This window comes from Mus caroli, chromosome 16 (genome assembly GCF_900094665.2).
Source record: "Mus caroli chromosome 16, CAROLI_EIJ_v1.1, whole genome shotgun sequence".
In the NCBI taxonomy this organism is placed as follows: Eukaryota; Metazoa; Chordata; class Mammalia; order Rodentia; family Muridae; genus Mus; species Mus caroli.
Window position 1 is genome coordinate 13,725,499 of NC_034585.1, and position 13,965 is coordinate 13,739,463.

Here is a 13,965-nt window from a genome sequence, read left to right on the forward strand (position 1 = left end):
CCTAGCATACATAAAGGCTTGGGTTCAATCCCAACATAAAAACGAAGTGTGGCAGCTCGTGTCTATAATCCTAGTATTTGGGGAGAGGAGACAGGGTGTACTACTCTGTCTACCTTGGTACTGGGTGCTGGGGATTCAAACCCAGGTCTACAAGCTTACTAGAGTCAGCCTTTGACTAACTGAGCTATCTCCTTCACACCGCCACATTTTCTTTATCCATTTAGCTGCTGATGGATACCTAACTGGTTCTTGAATATTGTAATTATTGGCAAGCACACACACACACACACACACACACACACAAACCCAAGCAGTAATCCAAAGTCTACCAACCAAAAATGCCCAGGGCCATAAGGATTCAATGCAGAATCCTACTAGACCCTCAGAGAAGAATGGATGTGAATAGTCTTTAAATAATCCTTTAAATTAGAAACTGAAGGGAGGGACATTTTCTATAGCTTTTTACAAAGGCACTATTACCCTGTTACCTAAACCATACAAAGAAAGAACATTACAGACCAATTTTCTTTATGAACATAGATGCAAAAATTCTCAATAAAATACTTGCAAACTGAATCCAAGAACATATCAAAAAGATAATTCACTTTGATCCAATTGACTTCCTTCCAGAGACACAAGGTGGTTAGACATATGTAAACCAATAAAAGTACTCCACTACATAAACAGACTGAAAGAAAAAAAAGCATGATTGTCTTTGAAATAGAAGTGACCTTGGTAAAGCCTCAGCCCACTTCATGATAAAAGTCTTGGAGAGAATATGGATATAAGGGATATACTGCAATAAATAAATAAATAAATAAATAAATAAATAAATAAATAAAGGCAGTTTACAGCAAGCCCAGAGTCAACACCAGTAATCTAAGTGGAGAGAAACTCAAAAGCATTTCCATTAAAATCAGGAACAAGGCAAGGCTGCCATGCTCTTCGTACCTATTCAGTCTAGTATTTGATGTTTTGGCCAGTGCAATGAGAGAGCTAAAGGACATTGAGGGGACATGGGTGGAGAGAAAGAAGTATGAACATTGGGGCTGGTGAGATGGCTCAGCGGGTAAGAGCACCCGACTGCTCTTCCAAAGGTCCTTAGTTCGAATCCCAGCAACCACATGGTGGCTCACAACCATCCGTAACGAGATCTGACTCCCTCTTCTGGAGTGTCTGAAGACAGTTACAGTGTACTTACATATAATAAATAAATCTTTAAAAAAAAAAAAAGAAGTATGAACATCTTCATTTGTAGATGATAGGATTTTATAGAAGCAAGACTCTAAGACTCCACCTGGAAATGTCCAAAGCTGATAATGCTTTCAGCAAAGTGGCAGGATATGAAATTAACACAGCAGTTAGTAGCCTTCAAATGTAGAAACAACAAACAGATGGGGAAAGGAATCAGGGAGTAAGCACCTTTCACAACAGTCTTTTTAAAAATCTGAGGATAACTCTAACCAAGCACATGAAAATTTGGTATAATGAAAACTTTAAGACAATGAAAAAAGAAATTGAAGAACACACCAGGAAATGGAAGGATCTCTCATGCTCATAGATCAGTGAGATTAATATTGTGAAAATGGCCATCCTGTGGGAAACAATCTTCAGATTCAACTCAACCACCTCTAAATTCCAACACAATTCTTCATGCAAATTGAACAAACAACTTTCAGTTTTACATGGAAAACCTCAGTATAGCTAAGACAATCCTGAATAATAAGAGAACCTCTGAAGGTCTCAGTGTTTCAGTTTTCAAGTTGTATTGCAGAGTTATAGTAACAAAAACAGCATGGTATTAGCATAAAAACAGACATGTTGATCAATGGAATCAAATCTAAGACCCAGACAAAAGCCCAGACATCTACAGACACCTGATTTGGACAAAGAAGCCAAAAACGCACACTGGAGAAATGATAGCATTTTCAACAAATGGAGCTGTTTAAGGTCTAGGCAAACTATTACATATCATATATTCTACAGAATGGGTTCCAGAACAGTCAAGGCTACACAGAGGACCCCTGTCTCAGAAAAAGAAAAACAAGCAAGCAAACACACAAAAAGATCCAGCCAGCCTCTTTTGGGCACATACCCAAAGGGGATATCACCATAGTTAATGTTCACTGCTGCTCTCCTCACAACACCAAAGCCTGAAAACAGCCTGGATGTCCACCCACTGAAAGATGGATAATGAACCCATGGTACACTTACACAGTGGAAAATTATTCCACTGCTATTTTTTTTGTAATTCACAAGTAAATAGATGGAACTAGAAGAAATATTGTGAGTGAGGTAACCCAGATCCCAAAAGACAAATACGGTATGCTTTCTTTTATATGTAGGTGTTGGCTTTTTTTGTCCTTTTCAAATAGAGTTTATTTGTGTAACCTTGGCTTGGCTGTCCTGGAACTATCTATGTAGACCAGGCTGGCCTTAAATTCACAGAGACCCACCTGCCTCTGCCTCCTGAGTGCTGGAATTAAAGGCATGTGCCACACCACCTGGCTTCGGTGTTAGCTTTTAAGCCTTTGATATATGTGCTACAATCCATATAACCACAGAGCTACGTACCTAGTAAGGGACATAGGGAGTCGGGTGGGGAGAAGGTTTCTCAAGAAAGGAGAAATAAAAAACGTTATGATAGGGGAGAGACAAGAATGGAGAGTGAAAGGAGTAAGGTGAGAGGAGGTGAAGAAGAGAGAGGATAGGGGAGAAGATATGGGGAACAACAACTGTCCGGCTGTGAGTCTGCCTTGCAGCGGGCATGCCGCTCAGGGGAGGCAGAACACAGTCCGTGTTTTCAGCAAGGTCTAGGACGGTTGTGGTTTCCAGTCTCCTTTGTATCCAGACGCTGCTGGGATACTGCTAGACAACCAACACTAAAAGCCCTTTGACAGGTCACATAGAAGCCAACTACTGTAGAAGCTTTCTAAAATATATGCTACAAATATGAAAGGACTCTAAATGGAGTCCTCAAATATTGGGGGGGGGGGAGACAATGCCTCAGCTAAACACCTTTCATCACCAAGTGGAACATCCAGTGTCAGAAATGGGTTACATCTGGTTAAGTCACTGGCCATAGGTTTGCCCATGAAAACCCCCAAACATCTCAGCCTACTGCCAAAGGCTGACTCCACAAAAGCCGGTAAAGCTCTGTTGCTGAGTATAATGCTTATGAATGTTACTAAACATGGAGAAGTCAAGCTGCTGCCTACCTAGCAGCTTTATCCCTACTGATGAATGTTCATGGTAGTAGAGAGTGAAGAAAGGTGAACACTGAGCCAGCTACAAGCTGTACAACTTACAACAATGATCCATGCAAGAGATTTGCTGGTGCAATAGTGGCATAGATGTGGGAGTAACCAACCATTCTCTGTTTGGTCTTAAGTTCCATGTCATGACCGAGGGGATATAGCAATAAATGACTCCTAATGACATTCTGCTGTAACAGATCAGTGAAGCTATCATCAGAGAAGCTTCCTGGGAACTAACACAGAGACCCACAACTGGAAAATGTATAGAGAGTGAGAAATTTTGGAGCACATAGTCCTAAATAGCATGTCTTCATCTAACTCTCCTCTAAGGACTTTGGAACCTATTCATAATGAAGGCTGGAAAACTGTAAGTTCCAGAAGTGATGGACGGATGGTTCCCAGGAATCCGTGTCCTCCGGATACAACAGCACTGATGCACATATGAACGCCCAGACTGTGGCATCATGCACAGTGCTTGTGCAAGCTTAAGCCAGATGGGGTCCCACTGCAGAGAGGTGGGGTGTGGACACAAAAACTTGCACGCACCCCTAATCAAGATGCTATCTGCAATTGGGAAAAATCAGTCTTCTCTAACGGAGTCTCACTGGTTATATTTGTCATACTTCAGGGCAGTCCACATGCCCAGGAGTCGATGACCACCACAAAATAAACGGAATGGTGTTTTAGCATGATGTTTTTTCTTCAGATTGCTTTGTCTAAGCACTTTTTTTTTTTTTTTGAGACAGTGTTTTACTATGTAGCTCTTGCTGTCCTGGAACTCTTTATGTAGACCAGGCTGGCCTCAAGCTCACAGCAATCCACCTGCTTCTGCTTTCCAAGAGCTGGAACTAATGGCATGTGCCACTATGCTGGCTTAATCTTTTGCTTGTATATTTTGGTTTCTGATTTTGTGAAATTTTTGTGTGGATGTGGTGTTAGGTTTTTGGTTTTATTTATTTTTTTAAAGAGAGAGAAGAGGGCCCAGGAGATGTTGTTGGTGCACACCTTTAATCCCAGAATTCAGGAGGCAGAAGCAGGAAGATCTCGGAGTTTGTTTGTTTGTTTGTTTCAAGACAGGTTTTCTCTGTGTAGCCCCTGCTGTCCTGGAACTCACTTTGTAGACCAGGCTGGCCTTGAACTCAGAAATCCACCTGCCTCTGCCTCCCGAGTACTGGGATTAAAGGTGTGCACCACCATGCCCGGCATGATCTCTGAGTTTGAAGTTAGTTTGGTCTATATATAGAGTTCCTGGACAGTCAAAGTTGCAGTGTGAGACTTTTTTTTTTTTAAAGTGTGTGTGTGGGGGAATGGTATAGATTTGAGTAGGTAGGAGCTGGGGGAAGGGGAAAGAATGATCATATATTGTATGAAAAAAAGTTATAAAAAGGTAAAAAAGTATAAGATAAACATGGTTGTACTGACTTAGTGGTACCTCAGGTACCAGCTAACCTAACTACCCCAGGGGTGGCACAGCTGAATCCTACAATAGTACCTCTGCCTTTCACTGTGTTTTTTTTTTTTGTTGTTTTTTGTTTTTTCGAGACAGGGTTTCTCTGTATAGCCCTGGCTGTCCTGGAACTCACTTTGTAGACCACGCTGGCCTCGAACTCAGAAATCCACCTGCCTCTGCCTCCTGAGTGCTGGGATTAAAGGCATGCGCCACCATGCCTGGCTCACTCTGTATTTTTTATTAGCCTATATTAATTACATGTAATAATGGGTCTCATGACATTGTCACATAGCAAATTTGGACCGCAATCAGCCCGTTCCCCTCTTTTGTTTCTTTTCCATTGCCTCTGACCCCATTCTTTTCCCCAGCTTGTCTCAGTTCTATTCTTTCTTTTTTATGTGATTTAGTGAATTTAATTAGAGCTGCTTACAAGGGAGTAAGTGGATGATTATTATTTATAGGAGTCAGTTTACCAGTGACTATAACCACTGAAGAAAGTTCCTTCCTGTAACCTTCACCTAGGGAGTGGCAGGACCACCACACTTGGCTCGGTAAGTCTTCAAAACAGCCCACTTCTAAGCTGTTCTTCATGATTGACATTTCCTTTAACACGTGCTTGATAGTTCTTTTTTGTTTTTCCTTTCTGAGGCAGGCTCACTGTGTAGCCCTGGCTCAACTGGAAGTCACTATGTAGTCAGACTGGCTCTAATTCACAGAGATCTGCCTCTTTCAGCCTTCAGAGTTCTGGGACTAAAGACATGCCCCATGCCACCCATTTTCAATCTATTGAGTTTTTGTCATTTCTAGGATGTTTAGGTATAGTATTCTATTTCTTGGCTAGTATAACTGACAGCAGTAGCTTTATAATTTGCTTTAATATCTGTTAGGACAAAAGTACTCCTATTTCTGTTGTTTGGTGTTTCAAAGATGATAGTTGTAAAAACAACTATGTATTAGCTATGTATTTGGGTAAACTAAGAATTTTAATTTTTTTATCTGTTATTTTAAGCTTGTACATTTGGAAAGCATGCTTGCCTCTGTGAAGGGTTATTGAATTGGGTTTCAATGTTGACTCTGGGTCACAATCTCCCTATAGAACAGCTATAGGTGCTGGCTAGGACTTTTCTGACCTTAACAGTGGTGGGCTTTAGTGTTTAGTGTTCAAAGTAGAGAGATGGTCATCTAATAACTCTCTAGAGAATAACTCCGTGTGAACCTCAATACATTTGGATGGTCACAAGTCTTGGATCTTTATTGGGCTGCCTAAACTCCTGTGACCTGCGGCGGTCACCAGAAGACTCTGGATAAGTAAGCAGAGTGTACATGGACCTCTCTGCCCTCTGCGCAATCCGGGTCGACCTTCGCGAGAGTGGATGTAAGGATCCTAGGAGAAGTTTAGGGTTAAGACTCCCAGGCCTCTTTTCTCCTTTAAAATCAGAACCACGCAGGCCTTCCTGCAGCCCAGACAGCGGAGCAAGCAGCCTTTGGGGGCTAAACTTTATAGACTGAGATACTCTGCGTAGATCAAGGGGCTCAAACGGGCGGAAGAGGAGAGGCGCAGGTCACCTGAACCAGGTTGGTGGTGATAGTGTTGGGGGTTCTGAAGGGTCCGGGTCAGGCTCAAAACGGGTCAGTCTTCTGTTTGAGGGCTGGGCATAGACCCGTGGTAAAGAGCAGGATTCTTGTTCCGCTGGGTGTTGCCCGTCAAGTATTTTGAGGTGAGGTTGCCATCCCGTTCTGGCGCCTGCATCGGGACCCTGTAGGCGACCTCCCGTGCGCCCCTCCCCCATTACACTCTGCCGCAGCCACTGGCCCATCCCTGGACTCAGACCCCTCGGCGGCCCCGCCCAGCCTCAGGGTTCCGCCCCCACAAGGGTCCGCCTCCAGGTCCGCCCTGTCGCTCGCCCATTCAGATGTGGGTCAGGGGTGAGCGGGTGGAGCTGACGTCACAAGCTTCCAAGATGGCGCGGAGCGGGCGGCTGTGAGCGGCGCTCTGGGCGCGCTGGGCGGAGAGCCGAGCGGGGGCCGGCGGAGGGCGGACAGGGCGGGCGCGTGCAGCTCTGGTCGGGCGCCCAAGACGAGGGGCCTCTGGCAGGCACCTGAGGTAAGCGGTGTCCTCGAGGGAGGGCGACGCGGGCCGGGCGCGCCCCCGGAGAGGGGGGCGTGGGCGCGCGTGGGACGGAGCGCGCGCACGGCCCCTAGTCTTGAACCGAGGCGCACGCGGGACCCTGGACGGGCGGGGGCTTTGTGGTTCAGGTGCCCGGCGGGTTGCGGCCGGCACGGGGACTCCGGGCACAAAGCCCCCAGGGCCGCGCCAGTCCGGGGACGCGAGTCTGTGGAGCGGGGGTCGGCGGGGTAGCGGGCGCCGGCTCTTTGTGCCTTTTCATTAGCAATCTAATCCGAACGGCGTCGGGCGAGCTATGCTGCCTGACAGGCGGGCGTTCTCCCATTATGCAAACGGCTGTATGCCTGCGGCTGCCCCTCTCTGAAACGCTTTACGGTTCCAGAACTGCGCTTGTGTGTGTATGGTCTGCAGTCCTTTTCCTCGAGTACCCTTCCTGGCTGGGGGACTGGCCGTGTCAGGGACAGGGTAGGGCTTAGAGGGCCCGGCTCCGTGGCTGGGTGGGCTTTCTGCCCTGCCCCCAGACCTTTGCTGGAGGCAGCCGCCTGGCAGGAAGAGAGATGGGCTTGGGGGGAGGGGGTCGGGTGGCAAGAGGAAGGGACTGGCTGGCTCGGGGAGCGAGCTGAGGGGCCCTAGCTTGTCATTCTCTGTTTATCTTCCAGAATGGTTCATATGCACACAAGCCTGGGTGTGAATGCTGGGGGAAAATACCTCTCCCCGGGGGGCAGTGACTTAGGTACTTGGAGTGATTGAGGCCAGATAATACTCGCAGCAGCCGCACCCAGAACAGTTTTGGACTACCTTGCGACGAGAGTCCAGGGCTGATCTTGGCTGGCCGGAGAGGTTCAGAAGTTATTTACTTATGTGTTCTATCCCCCTCTTCACTTTTCTAGTTATAATTGTCAGGCGCATTTGGAAAGCTGTGTTCCAGGTTCCTCACTTTCAATCAGCAGGAGGGGTGTAACACTCAGAGGCCACCCCCACTGACATATGTGGCGGTGGGGGAGGGGCGGATCCTTGCCTATAGGAATCCTGTGACTGGACTGTTACTGGGGTTTGCTAGCTGTGGCTTTTGCACCTAGGACCAGGACATTCGGCAGGTCGTGGAGGGGCTCATCTTCTAGGCTGAACTTGGGATTTCCAATCTAGGACAAAGGTTGGTAGGATGGAGGCAAACCCTAGAGGGATGCCACATTATTGCTTCTGATTCCTCCTGGCCTTGCCCCTCTTCTGTTATCTGCCCATATCTGGAATCCCTGGCTTTCAAGCAGACATTTTTAGGATCGTAGTCTGTGTAACCACTCTGTAGCTCTGTCTCTCGAAAAAGTATGCTGGGTGGAGCAGAGCTTCTGGAGTAGTCTGAAAGAAAGCAGATGGTCCAGCCTCAGGCTGGCCTCTAGAGACAAATGTGTGGCCCAACCTTCCGACTAAGGTTTTTGCAAGAAGTCATGTGCCTGCAGGTGATCTTTCTGTCCTGTGCAGTTATAGGTTTTTTTTTTTTTTTTTAAATGAAAACCTCTGAAACCTACAGGGTAGACTTGGGAAAAGCTGTCCAGTCTTTGCATTGCCTGCCTGCTTGCTGCGAGTGGGAGCAGTGCTGTTCATTCAGCTTACTAATTTGGCTCCTGGCTTTCTGCAGGTTAGTTGTAATGTTGAGAGTGCTTGTTGGCCAGCTTGCCTGGCTGTTTGAGTTCGGCTGTGTGCCCAGAATTTCTTCCTGCAGTGTTTTCCTGCCAGTTGTTGGGACATGTACATTAGTCACTGATCTTTTATGAGCAATTCCTGAAAAGAAAAAAATTTCCCTCTGATTGTTGGCTTTGCATGTAGGAAGAAGCAGCTCGAGGGAGCCCTGTCTTTAAAGCAGAACCAAAATGATTTGCTGTAATTGCTAGAAGGAGAAGAGGTGCAAACAGGGCAGGGGCGGTGCCTCCTGTTCTGCTACATAGTACCTGCTCTGAGGACAGGTAGACAGGATTCCTTCCTTCCTCACTTCCTGGTCTTGGCCAGCAGCCTAGCCTTTTCCACAAGCTGCAATTCTAGATTAATCCTCACATAGTGTTTTCTTTCCACAGATCAGATTTCTCATTTTGTTAATAAGCGCAGTCTCTGATCCTCTTGGAGTCAGCTGTTGTGGACTGAGAGCAACAGGGTTTTGCATTATTGAGCTGTAGGGAATGCTGTGCAGTCTTCCTATGAGTCCTTATTGCTTGTCAAGGTCAGGCTTGAAGGGGTGAGGTTAGGGGCATAAATTACTCTTCTCCCTTTTAAGCTGATCTGGAGTTTGTTAAGAGATACTACATTTCTTTATTTGTATGTATGCATGTCGATGGGCAGACTCTCTGCTAGAGACGAGCGTGGGACAGCTTGTAGGAGTTGGTTCTCTTCTTCCACCAGGTGGATCCTGGGGGTCAAAGTTGTCATAAAGCTAATTGGCAAGCACTTTTGCCCACTGTGCCATTTCTCTGGCCCAAGAAAGGGGGTTTCCCTATGTATCCTTGGTTGGCTTAGACCTCACTATTTCCACTATGACCAGCTTTTTTTGTTTGTCTTTCGAGATGAGACAGGGCCTCAGTGTGTAGCTCTGACTGTCTTGGAACTCAGAGAATGGCCTGCCTTTGCCTAGCAAATGTTGAGGTTAAAGGTGTGTGCCACCAGTTTTCAGGGTTTTATTTTATTTTTAAATAAGAAACAAAGGGTTGGAGAGATGGCCCAGAGGTTAAGAGTACTGGCTGTGCATTCAGAGGACCCAGGTGACTCACAACCATCTATAACCCCAGTTTCAGGGAACCTGATGCCTTCTCCCTTCCCAAGGCACTAGGCACTCCTGGGGGTCCCTTGTGTGTAAAGTTAAAACAACAATGAAAACAAGGAAACAAGGTTTCTTTAGCTTTGACTGGCCCAGAAGGCACCGACATCCACCTCCCTCCCATAAATCCTTTGCTGTTTTGTTTTTGAGACAGGGTTTCTCTAGCCCTGCCTGTCTAATCTAAGAACTCACTAGATAGACAAGGAACTCAGATCTACCTGCTTCTGTGTTCTGAGTGCTGGGATTAAAGAGGTGCCACACTGTACCAGGCTCCTGAGATATTTTAATATAGATTTTGAGCTCTGGGATTAATTAAGGGAAAGGCATTCAGGAATAAAATAAGATGCTTGTGAATGTGGTTCTCACAGGAGAGCCAAAGAGATACCTTCTTATCAGTAGCTTCTGAAAAGGGACCAGTCTTGGAGATGTAGAAGTTCGAGAAGGAATAAAGTTCAGTTTACCGAGGGAACTCCTGTCTCTGCTCTTCTGGTTGGTCTGTTGACCCGAGGGGTCAGCTTCACCCCATCTCTGCTCATAGGCTGGGACTGAAGGCCTTTGCCTCCTGAACCTGATCTCTAGCAGGGCCTGGACTAAGAGGAAATGGTCCTTTTTGGAAGTAATCAGTTCTGTAGAACCTGGCTAAACAGAGTGCCCCCCTGCAAGTCAGTTTGGGGCAGTGGACTTGGTTGGAAGCCTGCAGTGTGCCTAGTTCTGTGGTTCACTATGCATGCAGCCATGGGCAGTGATGATGCCCACTTTACCACCCATGTCTAAGGTAGAGACAGCTTGAGTGTACACCTGTGTTGTCTTCCACCTGTCAGTCTAGAGAAGACAGACAGCAAATTATTAGAAGAGGGTGGGCATAGGCCGTGTGGTGTGGCAGGCACGGTGGAGGGGGGGGGGATTTCGGTTGGAGGAGTGCTCTGGACACCATGCTAGGTTCATGTTGGCAGAGCTGAGTGATGGTTATTTTTATTACACTTACTTATTTGGTATGTGCCTGTTTGATGATTAAAGAAGCTGTTGATGCTCTCCTTCTACCATGTGGGTTCCAGAGACTGGACTTAGATTGTCAGGCTTGGCAGCAAGCAGCTTTACTCACTGAGCTATCTTGCCAACCCGGTTTTTGTTCTTTGAGATAAGGTCTTACTGTGTACCCAGATTGGCCTCAGACTTGTGCTCTTACCTCAGCCTCCGGACTGCTGGGATAGTGTGTATCTTCTCGGGCAGCTGGGAAGACTATTTTTTGTCTCATCTCCTCTTGTCTCATACTATCCCCCACCTCCCACCTCCCACCCCCCAACCCCCACCCCCCACCCAAGGTTTCTCTATGTATCCCTGGCTGTCCTGGAACTTGCTTTGTAGACCATGCTTGCCTCAAACTCTGGCATTAAAGGTGTGCACCACTACCACCTGGCGAGGATTTTTTTTTTTCTTCTCCCCCTAAAGGCCATGGAGGAAGGACTAGGAGACCATGAATATCTTGCAGTTTTCAGACCTTGCTGGGATTGAAGGATAAATGCTTTTGACTTGAGAGCCTATGAGAGCCTTTATTACATGATGTCTGTAGATACTTGAGCTCAGACCAGGGAGTGAGCCTTTTCTCCAAGACACACTGGATTTCTGTTGGAAACTATGAAACAAGCCTGTCCAGATTGTGTGTGCATGTGGCTGGGGGAGGAAGTGGGGAAAGGAGTAAGCTTGCCTAAGGGTTAGGGAACTGAACTGGGGAAGGACCCTAAGGAATAACTGTTCTCTTGAGCCTATTGGGAGTTGGGGTTGGGGAACCCTAGAAAGCTTGATCCTCTGAAGGCTAGACACTACTACAGTCCAGGAGGAGAGGGAAAGGCAGGCCTGGGAAGGGCATGCTGGATTGAGTGGGGGGAATGACCCCATAACACTCCTAAGGACCTTCAGAAAGTCTACCATAACTGATGAAAGCATTCTTGGTAGAGGGGAAAAGAAGCATGTTTTGGGACTGATGTCGGGGGACTGAGGATCATATACCCTCCAAGGTGAGAAAGCATGAGCCAGCCACTTGCATCTGGGCCAGAAGTCCCTCCTGTGTCTTGTGAGATGAAAATAGCTGTGGGTCCTTGTTTCCTGATTGAGGGTGACCACTTCACCATAAATTTCTTGTGGGTGAAGTGGGAGGTATGGGATATGGAAAGGGGCTGTTTCCCAGGTTGCCCTGTTTGTCCTATGGGAATTCCTGGAGTGTCAAGGATGAAAGGTCCAGGTCAGGATGGGAGGGAGGGAGGGCTGTTTGCTCTGCATGAGTACAGCTGCTAGGCAGTTCTGTGTGGCTGGGACAGCAGGCCTTATTTATTACTTATTCATACCTGTGGGTGGACAGATGCTTTGGATGATGGGGCTGGGGGGCCACTCCCATTCTCATAGTAGTGTGGGTTTGAGCCCCATTGGAGTTTTCATCAACCCAGCTGAGGATTCTTCCAGGTGAAGGACCCCATGACTGTTCTTGGTCTATGCAGCTCCATCACCCTGCTGCTTAGAAGCTGCATAAAGTAAATGAAAAGGAAGGATGGGGCCTGAGACCTCAGGGGGCTTTCCTTATATGGACACAATGTCCGTGCTATGTGAGCTGATGAACTTGGGCTGCCTATGAGCCTAGCACTGTTTCTTGTGCTTGACTTAAACCTTGGACTTGATATCAGACCTCTGGGGAGCTTGGTTTATCCCTAGCTAGGTCCTGTGCTTCCTGCAGTGAAGCTGGTATGTGGCCAAGTTTAAGAACCACTGCCCCAGCAAGAGATGTATCTGTTTATAACAGAATCAAGCAAAGAATTGAGCAGTAAGGTTGAGCAAGATATGCTGTTAACTGATTCGGGAAGGCCCAGGGGCTTAGCAGTTACCCACTGGATGAATGGCAGATTCTCAGGCAGCAGAGGAACACTGAACAAGGATGAACACCAGGGCCTGAGCATGCACTGAGGGGTCTCTAGTAGAGTGTTCTGTGAAGCAACCTCCTTCCCTATACTCTTAAGACTCAGTCTCACCCACCCTATAGCCTGTTGTGTGGTCTTGGCTTGGTTGCATTCTTGGGTTCCCATTGGCCTTTGTAACCTGGCAAACCTTTGTTTGTAATGACTCTCTTACCAGCCTACTTTACTTTAGCCCTAGCTGAGATGTGACATAGGCATCATTGGGATAGCTGCCTCTTCTTTTAGTCTCTTTGCCCTGTTGTCCCTGGGAGAGACCCTGGTCCTGGAGGTTATTTTTGGGCTGCATTGTATAGGCAAGATGTGTAATAAGGGATTGGGAAGGTGGTGCTATGCAGGGTGTGAGAGGCAGGGCTTCAGGTTGGCTCTTTCTCTGCAGGAACAGAACAGTGGAACGTCCTGGGGTTCAGTTTGTGTCTGTTGGGGTTAGGGCAATGATTGTGTGACAGGAGTGTTAAAACCCCTTGGTGTACTGTCATCTTGGTGTCCTGGGTAGGAAGTGTGGTCTTTCAGAGGAGGGAGAGCCTAGGTACAGACAGTGAAGGGATGCTAGGGACACAGGTAGAGGACTTTTTTGTAGTGTGCATGTTGGTAGACAGGCCTAAACAAATTGTTTTATGAGTATAATCTTCTAGTTAGCGTGCACGCATCGCATGCTTGTTGTTGGGGAGCTTTCACACCCAAGGCACACACATCCCTTGCCTATACATGTGTGTAACACCATGCCTAATTTTTTTCTGGGCTAGGAATCAGGACTCCCATGCTTGCTAGATACTTTACTGACTGAGCTACAGCCCAACCCTACCTTTTCCTTTAGTAGGAAGCTGGTGCTCTGAGAGCTTTTCAGAGCTCTTGGCAGAATGCTAGAAAGGTGCTGGTGGAGGAGGGGTGGCCAGTTCTTTTGAGCCCTTACCCTTGCTCGGCCTTTTGGTAGCATATTAGGCAGGCCTGCATTTAATGCTCAGAATGTACTGTGTAGTCCTAATCATTTCATCAGCCCCTGTTGTACACATGATTCAGAGATTGTACCATCACACAGATAGGAAGTGCTCAGGGAAGTTCCAGCAGTGAGCCATGTGTGGGAGCTATACATACAGTCTGAGGGCACTTTATTCTGAGTGGTACTTGGGCTGGAATACCTCTTTTTCAAGATAGGATCTCACTATGTTGCCTTATGTAGACCAGAACTGCAGAGCTGGGATCAAAGGTGTTCACCATCATGCCAGGCACAGCACTTTCTTTGTAAATATTTAGGTGTTCTTTGTTTAGTTGTTTGTTTTGTTTTGGAGGCAGAATCTCACTATGTAGCTCAGGCTGACCAGTTTACCATGTAACTCAGGCCTCCCTTGACTTGTTTTTTTCTTTTCTTC

General features: G+C 46.9%; 1 protein-coding gene across 1 annotated transcript in view; it reads left to right on the forward strand.

The window, feature by feature from the left end:
* Window positions 1-6,733: 6,733 nt before the first annotated feature.
* Window positions 6,734-13,965, forward strand: part of Hic2 (HIC ZBTB transcriptional repressor 2) — a 27,347-nt gene continuing 20,115 nt past the window's right edge. The window contains exon 1 of the mRNA XM_021185508.2: window positions 6,734-6,811. The gene's annotated coding sequence lies outside the window, so the exon portion shown is untranslated. The remainder of the gene's footprint in view (window positions 6,812-13,965) is intronic.